Consider the following 15,404-nt stretch of genomic DNA (forward strand, 5'->3'; position numbering starts at 1 on the left):
AGAGCAACTATGGATGCAAAAGACCAGAAGACCAGCTGAAAAGATCGTCTACGACTAAAGATATAAAGAAGGACTCTCAATCAGACGGATAGGAAGGAAGGAGACACAGCATCCCCCGGAAGGAGACACATCTCATGCCCATAGATGAGAGGGCGATCCCAAATGGACAGGCACACCATACAGTCTAAAGAGACCTCGTTCTCCTCCTTCAGCAGCACTGTCTGCTCTCAGCACAGACATTATTATTCCCTGAAGCGGTAAAGTACAGCTTGGTCCGTGTTTCATGTGTGAGGTCAGGGTCCCCAGCTATTTTAGGAGCGTGTCTTGTCTCTCTGCTTGTCAAGCAGCCCCGGGTTAGTTCCCTTAGAGACTCAAACTGTCTTCTATTTGCTTCAAACTTCCAAAGCATCCTGGGCGGTGCAGTGCGCTAAGCAAATGCTTGGTAATATTTGTTGAAGGATTGACTACTTTAACATTAAGTTGCTGATGTAATCCAAAAGTATAAAATTCCGTACTTTTCCATGTGAGCACAGAAAAAAGGCAGGATCAAGAGTTCTGTAAACATCTCTGGACTCTTACTTGAAAAATAAAGCTGACAGACTCATCTTGACAAAACTGCAACCAAGTGATTCTCTACACGTTTATCTCCCTGAAGACAAAATCTAAGTAGATAATAATAAATAGGTTTCAGACTTCCCTGGTGGCGCAGAGGTTAAGAATCCACCTGCCAGGGCAGAAGTTGAGACACAGATGTAGAGAACGAACGTATGGACACCAAGGGGGGAAAACCGCGGTGGGGTGGGGATGCTGGTGTGCTGAATTGGGCGATTGGGATTGACATGTATACACTGATGTGTATAAAATTGATGACTAATAAGAACCTGCTGTATGAAAGAAACAAACAAACAAACAAAAACAACTAATACTAAACTTTCTTTGGGTTATTTGTATAGAAAAATGTTAATATAAATGTTTCAGACATTACATGAAATTTCTAAAAAAAAAAAAAAGAATGTGCCTGCCAATGCAGGGGACATAGGTTCAAGCCCTGGTCCGGAAAGATCCCACATGCCGCAGAGCAACTAAGCCCATGTGCCACAACTACTGAGCCTGCGCTCTAGAGCCCGCGAGCCACAACTACCGAGCCCGCATGCCACAACTACTGAAGCCCACATGCCTAGAGCCCATGCTCCGCAGCAAAAGAAGCCACCGCAATGAGAAGCCCGTGCACCGCAACAAAGAGTAGCCCCTGCTCACCACAACTAGAGAAAGCCCGCGCGCAGCAACAAGGACCCAATGCAGCCAAAAATAAATAAATAAATAAATTTACAAAAAAATAATAACAAATAGGTTTCATTGTTTTGGTTTGGTTTTGACTTGGAATTTTCCCGTATAAATGTGTGTAAAATAGTCAATTTATTATAAGGAACTCTTTACCATTCATGGAGACAGTCCTCAGACGTTCCCATGAAAAAAGATACTAAGATGTACGTATGTAAAACTAATAAAAACCCACCAGAGCACTGCAAGTAACAGGAAGTCATCACAAATGAATTAAATAATAAGAGAAATCAATGTGTCATATTGTAAGATCTGAGGTCTGAGGAATCTGGGCTTGCTTAATGCCCAGCGATGTCCTCAGAACAATACACTCTTCCCAGGTCTGTGCTTTGCATCCTCTGGGTACCAGGCTGCCTTCAGGTGTTCTGCATCCTCAGGGTACCAGGTTTACCTTCAGGTGTTCTGCATCCTCAGGGTACCAGGTCGCCTTCAGGCAAGCTCCCCTTGAGGCTCCAAGGAGGCTGTCACAGCTCCAGATATCATATGCAGGTACCATATGGTACCTGCATAATGTTATGCAGGTACCATAATGCCCCAGAAGGGGTGTGTGTGTTTCATCAGTGGAGAAGCCCTTCCTCGAAAACAGCAGGTGAATTCCTCTCTCATTTTATTGGTCAGAACTGAGTCATTTATCTCCTCCTAAAACCAAGCACTGGAAGAGGACTGGGGTTTCAGGGCCTGGCATGCATGAATCAGGGTTTAACCCTGAGTCATATGAGGCCAAATTATGCAATCAAACAAAACGGTGGAAAGAAGGAGGACGTGAGGCCCGTGACCTGTCTGCTACAGAGCACATAGGGGAACTCCTCACAGAAGAAAAGGAAAGCACACACCCAATGCGACTTTTTTTTCTACTGCTTTACAATCTACTTTTAATACCACATACAATGATTTGAACTCACTACCATCTGGTTCTCGATCACATGCTGAATTATAATTCATTTGGTGTTTATGCTCTCATGCATGAGGATATGACTTTACACGGAAACAGAGAAATGGAGGCCAGCCAGGGGCCCCGTCAGAACTCACCTTCACGAAATGCGGGGGAGAGAGGGCCGTGTCCCTCTCAAACCCTCTGAGCTAGAGCAGATGTGGGCAAACTGTGCTATGAAGGGCCAGCGAGTAAATGTTTCAGACTCTGGGGCCTTAGCATGCCTGTTACCACAACTCAGCTCTGTCTTTGCAGCACAAAAACGAGCCATAGGGACTTCCCTGGCGGTCCAGTGGTTAGGACTCTGCACTTCCACTGCAGGGGGCACGGGTTCGATCCCTGGTCGGGGAACTAAGACCCCGCAGGCCACAGGGCAGAGTTGACTATCCTCTGATCTGGAGTGTGTCTCATATTTGCCTTTTATTTGACACTTTCTCCATGCGTGTTTTAGACAGAAAGCTTCTCCATTTGTTAGAGTCAAATAGCTGAGTACATCACTGCAAAAATAAGTATTTCATTGAAATGCACTATTTTGCATCAAAGAGGCTACCTTTTACTTGTACAAAAGGTCCCAGAGAAAGTGTTGCTTTATTCTACTCTGCTGGTGTTAATTTGGCCCATCTCATTTCTGACTCTGTGATCATTGATTCTCTCATTATTAGAGTTGTGTAAGTGACCAGTGAGGAGATGCAAATATAGTTAACATGCCAGTGCAGATAAAAAATAGAAAAGTGGGTGAGATGATAAATGATACAGATACACCGGAAATAATAACACGAGGTAAGAATGGCACTGGTTTACCGCTAAACAGGTATGCGTTGCTCTGTTTGTGCTCTGAGTAATGATGGTAATTACCACCTAATCCAGAGAGAAGAGCTTAACTAACTCTGGGCTGGGTGGAAACAGCTGCTATGGATTATAAAATGTACCATCGACTTAATACTAGGTTTGCTTCAGAAAGAGAAAACAAAAGAAACTTACTACTTTAAATGTAGGCATTGATAGCAAGGCACATCACAATTACAGACAAGTTAAAATGTAATGTATGAAAATAACACTTCTTAGCCTTCATGAAATATGGCCATTTCCTGCTCTATCCCCTGGATAAACAGGACATCAGGAAAGGATTGTTTATTTCTAGATGGCAGTAAGTGACTTCAGTTTAGACCAGGGCAATTTAGACTAGTAAGTGCTGTTTCTCCACCTTGTAAATTATATAATAAATGAGTAAAAATGGCTTTAAAATGGCTGAAAGTGGGTTGTAAGAAAAACATGGGAACTCGCTATTGGGATTATTGAGAAATGTTTAATTGTAGAAAAGCAGGTAAGCAGTAATCAACAGATAGGTACTCTTTACACTTTTGTATCTTTTAAAAAAATTTGTATTGAAGTACAGTTGATTTACATGTGTTAATTTCTGCTGTACAGCAAAGCGACTCAGTTATACATATAAATAGATTCTTTTTTATATTCTTTTCCATATGGTTTTTCCCAGGATATTGAATATAATTCCCTGTGCTATACAGTAGGGCCTTGTTAATTACCCATTCTATACATTTTTGTATCTTTTTAATTATACCTTTACCCTTTTCTACTCAGCCAGCCAGGGAACTGGCTGTGATCCCAGATACTAGTTAAGGGGATTGAAATGAAACAAGTCCTCATTTATTCCAAGAACAGACTCACGACATCGTGGCACTTTGCTTTTAAAATGGGTCTGTGGGGCTTCCCTGGTGGCGCAGTGGTTGAGAATCTGCCTGCCAATGCAGGGGACACGGGTTCGAGCCCTGGTCTGGGAAGATCCCACATGCCACGGAGCAACTGGGCCCGTGAGCCACAATTACTGAGCCTGCGCGTCTGGAGCCTGTGCTCCGCAACAAGAGAGGCCGCGATGGTGAGAGGCCCGCGCACCACGATGAAGAGTGGTCCCCACTTGCCACAACTAGAGAAAGCCCTCGCACAGAAACGAAGACCCAACACAGTCATAAATAAATAAATAAATAAATAAAAGAACGTGAATTTCTTTAAAAAAAAAATGGGTCTGTGAACAGGTGAAATATTAGACTCACAAAGCCACGTGAGAGCAGAGATTATACATTAAAAACTAAGTTAAGTTTCCTTATCAGTCCATATCTGCATGTCCTTACTTTGGGGATCTACTCTCCCCTCCCTGTGAGCAAACGTTTTCTTCTCGAATCAACTTGGTGCAGCAGGAAGAGCCCTTGGGCAGGAGAAGAACGACATTGGGACTTTGGTCTTGGCATGGCTGCCACGCTGAGAGGAACTGGGAAAATCCTCACATCTTCCTTGGTTAATACAATTTCTTCTTCTTCTTTTAACAACTTTATTGAAGTGTAACTGACATGCAATAAACTGCATGTATTTAAAGTGTGCAATTTAGGTCTTACAAACATGTACACATATGAGCAGGGTGCCACATAAATACAGAACACCCAGTTAAGTTTGAATTTCAGATAAACACTAAGTATTTTTTTTTAGTATAAGTATGTTCCAAACATTGCATGGTACATACTTACACTAAAAATATTCTTTATCTGAAATTCAAATTTAGTTGGCGCCTTATATTTTCACTTGCTAAATCTGGCAACCCTATCCATGAAACATCACCACAGTCAAAATAAAAAGCAGATCCATCACCCCCAAATTTTCTCACCCGCCTTTGGAAATTCTACCTTTTCCCACTCCCTGCCCTTTCCTACACCCAGGCAGCCACTTATCTGTGTTCAGTTCCTATAAATTAACTTGGATTTTCTACAATTTTATATAAATGGCATCATATAGCATGCACTCTCTTTTTTAAAATTTTTTTAATTGAAATATAGTTGATTTACAACATTGTGCCAATCTCTGCTGTACAGCAAAGTGACTCAGTTATACACATATATACATTCTTTTTTTATATTCTTTTCCATTATGGTTTATCACAGGATATTGAATATAGGTCTCTGTGCTATACGGCAGGTCCTCGTTGTTTATCCATTCTATATGTAATAGTTTGCATATGCTAATCCCAAACTCCCAGTCATACCCTCCCCTGCCCTTGGTAACCACAAGTCTGTTCTCTATGTCTGAGTCTGTTTCTGTTTTGTACAATAGATAAGTCCATTTGTGCCATATTTTAGATTTCACATATAAGTGATATCATATGGTATTTATCTTTCTCTGTCTGACTTACTTCACTTAGTATGATTACCTCTAGTTGCAACCATGTTGCTGCAAATGGCATTATTTCATTCTTTTTTATGGCTGAGTAATATTCCATTGTATATATGTACCACATTTTCTTTATCCATTCCTCTGTTGATGGACGCTTAGGTTGTTTCCATGTCTTGGCTATTGTGAACAGTGCAGCTATGAACATAGGGGTGCATGTATCTTTTTGAATTATAGTTTTGTCTGAGTATATTCCCAGGAGTGGGATTGCTGGGTCATATGGTAATTCTATTTTTAGTTTTTTAAGGAACCTCCACACTGTTCTCCATAGTGGCTGCACCAACTTACATTCCCACCAACAGTGCAGGAGGGTTCTCTTTTCTCCACACCCTCTCCAGCATTTGTTATTTGTAGACTTTTTAGTGATGGCCATTCTGACCAGTGTGAGGTGGTACCTCATTGTAGTTTTGATTTGCATTTCTCTAATAATTAGTGATGTTAAGCATCTTTTCATGTGCCTACTGGCCATCTGTATGTCTTCTTTGGAGAAATGTCTATTAAGGTCTTCTGCCCATTTTTCTATTGGGTTCTTTTGTTGTTGTTGTTGAATTGTATGAACTGTTTGTATATTTTGGAGATTAATCCTTTGTCAGTTGCTTGGTTTGCAAATATTTTCTCCCATTCTATAGGTGGTCTTTTCGTTTTGTTTATGGTTTCCTTTGCTGTGCAAAAGTTTGTAAGTTTGATTAGGTCCCATTTGTTTATTTTCATTTTTATTTCTATTGCCTTGGGAGACGGACCTAAGAGAACATTGGTACGATTTATGTCAGAGAATGTTCTGCCTAACAGCATGCACTCTCTTTTGTCTGGCTACTGACGCTAAGCATAATTATTTTGAGATCATCCATATTATTATAACATGTACCAATAGTTTATTCTTTTTTACTGCTGAATAGTATCTTCTTGTATGGATATGTAGTAGTTAGTTTATTCATTTTCCTGGTGATGGACTTTTGGGTTGTTTTCAGTTTGGGGTGGTTACAAATAAAGCTGCTATAAACATCTGTGTGCAGATCTTTGTGTGGACATATGCTTTCACTTCTCTTAGGTAAATACCTAGGAGTGGAACAGCTGGATCACACAGTAGGTGTGTTAACCTAAGAAACTGCCAGACTGCTCCCCAAAGTGGTCATATCATTTTACATTCCCACCAGCAGTGTTCTACCGAGAGCTTTCTCCACACCCATGCCAAAACTTGATAGAGCTGGTCTTAATTTTTGCCCTTCTAATAAGTGGGTGGTGGTTATCGCATTGCAATTTTAATCTGCACTTCTCTTATGACTAATAATGTTGAGCATCTTGTGCTGATTTGCCATCTGTATATCTTCTCTGATGAAGGGTCCAACTCTTTTGCCCATTTTTTAATTGGGTTGTTTTCTTATGGAGAGTTTTGAGAGTTATTTACATATTCTGGATATAAGTCTTTTATCAATATGTACTTTGCAAATATTTTCTTCTAGTCTGTCATTGTATATTTATCCTCCTAACAATGTCATATGATATCACTTATATGTGGAATCTAAAAAAAAATGATACAAATGAACTTATTTACAAAACAGAAACAGACTCAGACATAGAAAACAAACTTATGGTTACCAAAGGGGAAAGGTGAGCAGGAGGGATAAATTGGGAGTTTGGGATTAACAGATACACACTACTATATATAAAATAGATAAACAACAAGGACCTACTGTATAGCACAGGGAACTCTGCTCAATGTTCTGTAATAACCTAAATAGGAAAAGAATTTGAAAAAGAATAGATACATGTATATGTATAACTGAACCACTTTGCTGTACACCTGAAACTAACACAACATTGTAAATCAACCATAGTCCAATATAAAATAAAAATTTTTTTTTAATATTTGAAATGGGGGACTTCCCTGGTGGTCCAGAGGTCAAGAATCTGCCTTCCGATGCAGGGGACGCAGGTTCCATCCTTGGTCGGGGAATTAAGATCCCACATGCTGCGGGGCAACTAAGCCCGCACACCACAACTACTGAGCTCGTGCTCCTCAACGAGAGAAACTGCGTGCCTCAAACTACAGAGCCTACATGCTCTGGACCCCGCACGCCACAACTAGAGAGAAGCCCGGCGCCTCAACGAAGACCCAGTGTGCCGCAACTAAGACCCGACGCAGCCAATAAAGTTAATTAAATAAATATTTTTAAAAAGAATGTAAAAACTTATTTTAAAAAAACAAAAAAACTTTAAAAAAATATTTGAAATGAAAAAATAAATAAAGACTGTCCTTTCTCCACTGAATTCCCTTTGCACCTGTGTTTTAGTGGTACACACACACACACACACACACACACACACACACACACACACAGTGTTAGTTAACTGGGTCCCTATGTAAAATATATTTCTTACTCTGGGCTGCAGTCAGAAAACTTTGAATGCCACTGATGTAATGATCACCCGAATTACTTTTTTCTCTCTGCTTTGGTCTCTTAATCATACTTCTCACTTGTACACATTCAGTCCTTCCTACTTCTTCCATTTTCACTGTTCCTCTGAAACTTCACTTTCTGTGGAAGCGTATTTGTCATCACCTCAGGACACCATTGCTTTCACTGCCTCTTCAATTGTTCCCTCGTCTCTGTCATTCAGGAAAGTGATGAAATGCTTTATTTCTCCCCACCAAGTTTATATCACGCTCTGTGTAATTCACACTCTGCCCTTTCATTCAATACGTCTTACGGTTTGCAGTTGGTTTACAGCAAACCATTTCCTTTTTCATTTGTTTTGCTTTATTGGGAGGCATCATGGTGTGGGGAAAAGAGAACGGGCCATACTTCATCTGAATTCTATTTCAGACTAGGTTTGTCACTTTCTTCAAAAGACTGTTTCTCAGGCTCAGTTTCTTTATCTGAAAAATGAAACTACATCTGACGACTTCGTGCAGTTGTTGTAAGAATTCGGAGCTATTGTACGTAGGCTATGTAAGCCGAGTCTATACATGAACCTGGCACATAGCAGATGTCTGGCGGTGGCTATTATCATATTATCCACCTTCTACCTATTTCTGCTATTTCCATCACCTTCTGCCCTGCCCTATCTTCCTCTCTGCTAACGCTAATATACAATATTAGGCCTGAGATAACTAAATGCGATGCCCTGAACTATTACAGTGAGAAATGTTTAATGATATTACACAGGAAGTATCATGGTGCCAAACAGATGGACATCAGATTTAATCTTACTCTAAAAAAGAAAAAAAACTCTTCTTCCACAAAGGAGACCTTACAATCTTCCTCCCATTGTCAAGGTGGACAGAAAAATACTCCTCTCTAAAGGGAACATGGGGGGAGGGAAAAATTAGGAGTTTGGGATCAACATATACACACTACTATATATAAAATAGATAATCAACAAGGACCTACTGTACAGCACAGGGGACTATACTCAATACTCTGTAATAACCTATACGGGAAAAGAACCTGAAAAAGAATATAACTATCTATCTGTATAGATAGATAGATAGATAGATCTGAATCACTTTGCTGTACACCTGAAACTAATACAACATTGTAAATCAACTATACTCCAATATAAAATAAAAATTAAATTAAAAAAATAAAGAGAATACAACTACTAGAAATGCTAACCATTCAGCTAAGAAAGCTGAAGCTATAGCTTAAACGACCATTCCCCAGAACCTAAAATCTCAAGAGCACTCTGTGATGGCTGATGGGGGCAAGAATATTCTAACTTATTCCGGATAAGAAAATGTGGACATGGAAAAGAGATTCAGACTGGACACTGTTTAAGAGCCATCACCCTTTCAGTCCTTTGTGAAGAGGAACAGGAAACCGGGAACCTACTCTCTATGTGTTACGTTTTCTGCATTAACTATAAAAATAATCAAGGAGCCACACCATGAATTTCTAGGTTCCTAGCCTCGGCAGACCCTACCTGATTATCAATAACTGAATTTCTGGCAGCCAGTATGGTGGTTCTATTTTTGCACTCTATCACCACTTTAATAAATTTATTCCTTTTCATTTATACACAGTAAGCGTCTAGCTGTTCTTCACCATAATTAATTTATTATTATTCATCCTAATTACAAATGGTGACCTGGTATAGAAGCTACAGGGCAAAAGTGTTTAGTCAATACCTCCTTGCAGAAACTTAGTTAAAAACCCATCAACTGGGTATTTGGATATTTGGATGTTCCAAGAACATATTCATCTGAGTTTCAGCAAATGTGGCGCGGCACTTTTCAGTAGTAACCACTAGCCCAAGTGGCTTTGGGAGCTTGTTAACGGTCCAGTCCAAAGTGAGACAGGCTGCGAGTTACAGACACATCTCAGATTTCAAAGACTTAGTACCAAAGAAAGAATGTAAAACATTCCATTCATAACTTCTGACATTGATTTCATATTGAAATGATAACCATGTGGATTGACTGGATTAAATAAAATTTGTTATTAAATTGATTTTGCCTGTTTTAACTTCTAAAACATGGCTGCTAGGGGAAACTATACTCAATATCTTGGAATAACCTATAAGGGAAAAGAATCTGAAAAAGAATAGATATATATGTGTGTGTAGAACTGAATCATGTTGCTGTACACCTGAAACTAACACAACATTGTGAATCAACTACACTCCAATTAAAAAAAACAAAAACAAAATTGTGGTTACTGGGACATTTTGAATTACATATGTGGTTTGCATTTGATTCCTATTGAACAGTGCTGGTGTGGCGTTTGGAAACCTGTGAAATTCTATGGTATGTAAGCTGGTGGATCATTATAAGCGTGGCTCGTGACGACTGGGGAAACTGTTGCAATGTTTGTTAGGGAGGGCGAGGTCTTCAGGGCACATAACTGGCTGAAGAGTCAGACGGACGTGGTCCAGAAGGGTCTATTCAGACGACCAAAAGGAAACTGCAGTGAGCAACCGTGTTTCTGCAGGGGAAGAGCTAGTGGCTTGGCTGCGCGGCTATGTGACCACGCCCTGTCCCTGCAACTACTGTTAAACTTGTTGCTCATCCCTCAAACCTGTCGCCCGGGTTTCTGTGTCTGACTGCTCACAGCTGGATCCTTTTAAAGCGGGATTACACTCCCGACAGGACATGTTGTACATGCTCACGGCCTGAGAGCATCTACGTTTTCACTCCATGTAATACTCATGTTAGGTCACATGATGCCTCTGAACGAAGCAGTGAGCACGACAGACGGATTGTAGGCAATCTAGGTGGTGACAAGCAGAAATCCCCAGGATCTGCAGTCGTTGGGATCAAACAGACACAAAAGGATCTTAAAGACAGAAGGTTTTGAAGTCAGACTGATATGGTAACATCAGTCTATTATCATAGGCTGATAATAACCTAAGAATGATGTAGAAATAAAAAATGTGTCAGGCATAGCAGGTCAACCTCCTGGAAGCACAGAGATACAGGAGTCAGAGTGGCAAACTTTGATGCTGCCCACGTGTCAGAGAAGAGGGCTGAGGGCTCTCCTCTTGGGAGGTACAGCTCTTAGGGGAGACGTAGGATGGTCAGGCTATTATGGCTTAATGCCATTTAGCCCACGTTTACATTGTTTTCCCTGGAATGCCAGGGTTCTAGGAGTGTGTTGTGGAAGCGTTGATGCTAGCAGTGATTTCTTCTAAAATGTATTAAAAATATATTTAAGAACATAGTGATTGGATGATAATAATATAGTTGTTGCCAGTAAACTGTATTTGATAGACTCACAGACATAGAGAACAGACCTGTGGTTGCCAAGGGGGAGGGGGGTGAGGAAGGGATGGATTAGGAGTTTGGGGTTAGCAGAGGCAAACTATTACGTATAGGATGGATGAACACCAAGGTCCTACTGCATAGCACAGGGAACTATATTCAATATCCTGTGATAAACCATCACGGAAAAGAATATGAAAAAGAGTATATATACATATACATATATATTATATATATATAACTGAATCACTTTGCCATACAGCAGAAATTAACACAACATTGTAAATCAACTATACCTCAATAAAATAAATTTTTAAAAATTTCATTAAGTCACACACACACACACAAAAGAAATGCTGTATTTGAGATTTCCAGGACTTTCCATGTGAGATCACCTGACACACGACTGCCTGATGCGCCACACACACTGGTACATAAGTATCATGGGCCCGTTGCTGTGACTCGGGTTTTCCTCTGTACAGCGGGTTTAACAGTATCTACATGACAGATTTTTATAAGAATTAAATGAATTAAATGAGATCATTGTAAACTTAGAGCAGTTTATGAGTCTGAGTCAGTAAGTGTTAGATGGTGATGATAATGGTGAATCGATATGTACATTTATTTAAGAATCACTAGTCTATGTTCACTTTCACTTATAATTTTAATACACATTTATGAAATGGATCAAATGTTGACTTTTTCTTACAGCAAGTAATTAATATATGAAACCATATTTCATTGTTTTAATCCAAGAGTACGCTTTATTCCATGAACTCCATTCTTGGTAAATCCTTTCAACACATTATAATTGAAACAATACTGCTTAAAAAAAATATTGCTCTGGTTACGTAGCCAGGGCTCAGGGAACCTTCATTAAATCCATGAATGAAGTGAATTGAGCGGTGTTGCGTTAGACATTCGATCATCCTATAATTTTTGTCTGCTCTGAGTCTACAGGGATGGTTTACTGGTAAATGTTGAACTACTGGCTCTCAGAATTTATACCAATTCCCGCGGTGTAAATGTTGCCACTATGGCCAATTTCAAGCTACCAATCTGATGTCACTGAATGCAGAGTTGGAAAGAATAGCAGCATCACCTGTGGACTTATTAAAAATGCAAAATCTCAGACCCCGCCTCACACGGTCTGAAACAGAAACTCCGAAGGTGGTACCAAGCTCTCCGTGTCCTAGCAACCCCTCCAAGCCCGTCTGACGCCTGCTGGGGTCTGAGAACCACTGCCTTACACCAGGCTGTTGTTTCTGAAGGGGCAGAGGAGCTCAGTAACTTCTAACATATATTAGCTAGTGTGCTGACACAAACGATGTTGGTGATTTGATTCTTTTTTTTTTTAATTTTAATTTTATTGGAGTGTAGCTGATTTACAATGTTGTGTTAGTTTCAGGTGTACAGCAAAGTGATTCAGTTATACATACGCATATATTCATTCTTTTTTTAAGAGTCTTTTCTCATATAGGCTATCACAGAATATTGAGTAGAGTTCCTTGTGCTATATAGTAGGCCCTTGTTGATTAATTATCTTATATATAGTAGTGTGTGTATGTTCATCCCAAGCTCCTGATTTATCCCTCCCCTCCAAGTTTCCCCTTTGGTAACCATAGGTTTGTTTTTGATATCTGTAAGTCTGTTTCTGTTTTGTAAATAAGTTCATTTGTATCGTTTTTTAAGATTAGATTCCACATACGAGTGATATCATATGATATTTGTCTTTCTCTGTCTGACTTACTTAGTATGATCATCTCTAGGTCCATTCACTTTGTTATAAAGCAGAAACTAACAATAACAACAACAAAAAGATGTGGTACATACATACAATGGAATATTACTCAGCCATAAAATAGAATGAAATGATGCCATTGCAGCAACATGGTGTTTTGATTCTTAGGGGCATCTAAGAGGCTTTGAGCTTGTAACGTGTATTCCTGGAATCAAGAAAGGACCCCAAGCTACTGCTCCCATGGGAAGATGGGAAAGGTAACCCATCTTCCAATATTTCCATGTTTCAGCTGCTGTTCAGAGGCTCTGAGAATGAATCGTTAAGTGCTCCTGTTTGTGATTTCTGGTGGCTTCTGCCGTGGAGACCAGGGCAAAATTCCCGTGTAAAATAAAGAGATGTCCTGTTGCACTAGTGCATATATCAATCCACTTGGGTTGCCCGTAGCTTTGGCAGTTCCATTACTACAGCCCTGAAGCCAGCTACTGCATCCACAGTACTGGCCGAGAGGCACACATTTCCAGAGAGTTCTGGGGCTTGGGACTGGTCAGCAGGTATATAACCTTGTACCCTTAGGTAGGGCTCCCTCCCACTGCTGGTGTTCATCCAAATGCCAGAATAGTCCCAGCAACAGAAGCACATTCTATTTTTGGACAGGTCTAATTATTCTTTCTTCTGTTGAGCTGAAATCTGCCTTTCTGTAACAGTCCCACATTGGTCTGAAATCTGAATCTCAGTTACGAATCCCTCTCTCAGGGGACCGACCATCTGTCAGACACGGGAAAAGGCTCATACCAGGTTCGTTTGCAAATCGGGCTCCCCAGTTCCTTCCGGTGTTGTTCGCGTGACACGATGCTCAGATGCCTCCCCACCCGTTCATTAACGTCTCCCTTAAGACGTGGTCCTCGTCACTGAAAACGATGCTGAGTGTGACCCCCTTGTCTGTGGAACAGAGCCCTCCGTGATTACGCCAGCTTTGTCGGCAACAAGGCTCACCTCTGGGCTCACCCTGAGTTTACAGTCAGCTACGAACTCCGCACCAACCAATCACACCACGATTTACCGAGTCTTTACCTGTGTTACTGAAGTTTTAACCCGAAGCGCAAGGTTCATATTTCTTCCTGTCAAATTACAGTCTTGTTCATTTCAGCCCTAATTCTAAAATATTATCGTTTACAACCCAAACTGTCATCTGATTTTCACTCTCTCTCTCTCTCCCCAGGTTGATGCCTTCTGCAAACCTAACAGTGTGCTTTTCCTCTATTCAAATCACTCAGAAGACTGTTGAACAGAGTGAGCTAACCCCTGCCCCCCTCCCTCAATCAATTATTAAACATCACAGCTTGAAACTAGAATAAAATGTCCAAGTGAAGAGCCAGTTAAATATTCACTCTCGCTCGCCAGTTTTACCTCAATGTGTTTCAGCTGAAGCAGCCTGAGAAATAAAGATGCTGCAGTCACTGTAAATAATTCCTAGGGAACATTCAGAATCCCTAGCAGCTATTAAATATTTGAAATACATATCCACATTCTTCAGTGTGTGCAGAAAAAGACAGTTTAGGAACAGCATAGAATACTTAAAAGCTTTAATCATGATCCCAGATTCATTGAAGGATTTACTGGGTATTGATACTATACTGGAAAACATGACTACAAAATTTTGGTTTTTTCAATTTCCTTCGAGTTGATTACTTTTGTGTTTGTGAAAATTACTCCTCAAGTGGCCCCTTAGATCTATGAAAATTGAAAATTATAAAGAAAGATTTGATAAAGACATTCTACTTAGCATAGAGTTTACAGGTTATATGAAGAAACATATTCCTAAATTCTATTTATGAGCTACATAATCATGTGAAATGTGAAGCTGAAAGCAAATAATATCAGGATCACAAATACCATCATTCAGTTCGGGGGATGGTTTCTGAAATGATATCTGATCTTTTTTTTTTTTTTGGCCACGCCATGCGGGATCTTAGTTCCCCCACCAGGGACTGAACCCACGCCCCCTCCAGTGGAAGTGCGGAGTCCTAACCACTGGACCGCCAGGGAAGTCCCAGATGGTATCTGATCTGATACCTTTAGACCACCCGGAGAGGAAAGATTAGAAAATAGGTTTCTGTTGACATGGGTGAAGCCACTGCTGGGGAAGGGGTGTGTGTGTGTGTGAATATTTCATTTCTAACATGAATGACCCTGGTGAATCTAGCACCGCAGAATTTTACAATAATTGTTGATGAAGCAGTGCTGACGTAACATGGCACCAAATGTCCCTGTTTATTTTGAACCCTCCCTCGAAAGTAATATTGTGTACTGTTGCATTACTTCTTCTAGGAAAGCAAATTAACTGACACATTTGAATAGGTGGTGAGTAGTCCCAAGTCTATGATTATTACTGAGTGGTCACAGGTTCTTCCCAGTAACCAAAATATCATACTTAAATGTTTTAAAAATGAGAGATA

At 40.3% G+C, this 15,404-nt stretch overlaps 1 protein-coding gene and 2 long non-coding RNA genes across 5 annotated transcripts in view; all 3 read right to left on the reverse strand.

The window, feature by feature from the left end:
• The window catches only part of LOC309660861, a 239,158-nt gene that overhangs the window by 81,443 nt on the left and 142,311 nt on the right, over positions 1–15,404 (reverse strand). The gene's annotated exons all lie outside the window — the stretch shown is intronic.
• Positions 1–15,404, reverse strand: part of SPMIP2 (sperm microtubule inner protein 2) — a 170,213-nt gene that overhangs the window by 61,967 nt on the left and 92,842 nt on the right. The window lies entirely within an intron of this gene.
• On the reverse strand, positions 144–11,266 carry LOC309660839. Its single transcript, XR_014263667.1, has 3 exons — positions 4,322–11,266; positions 1,733–3,997; positions 144–1,695 (listed from the first exon to the last, which is right to left on the reverse strand). It is a non-coding gene; the product is annotated as an uncharacterized lncRNA (long non-coding RNA).

This window comes from Balaenoptera physalus, assembly GCF_965194825.1.
Source record: "Balaenoptera physalus genome assembly, chromosome: 5".
In the NCBI taxonomy this organism is placed as follows: Eukaryota; Metazoa; Chordata; class Mammalia; order Artiodactyla; family Balaenopteridae; genus Balaenoptera; species Balaenoptera physalus.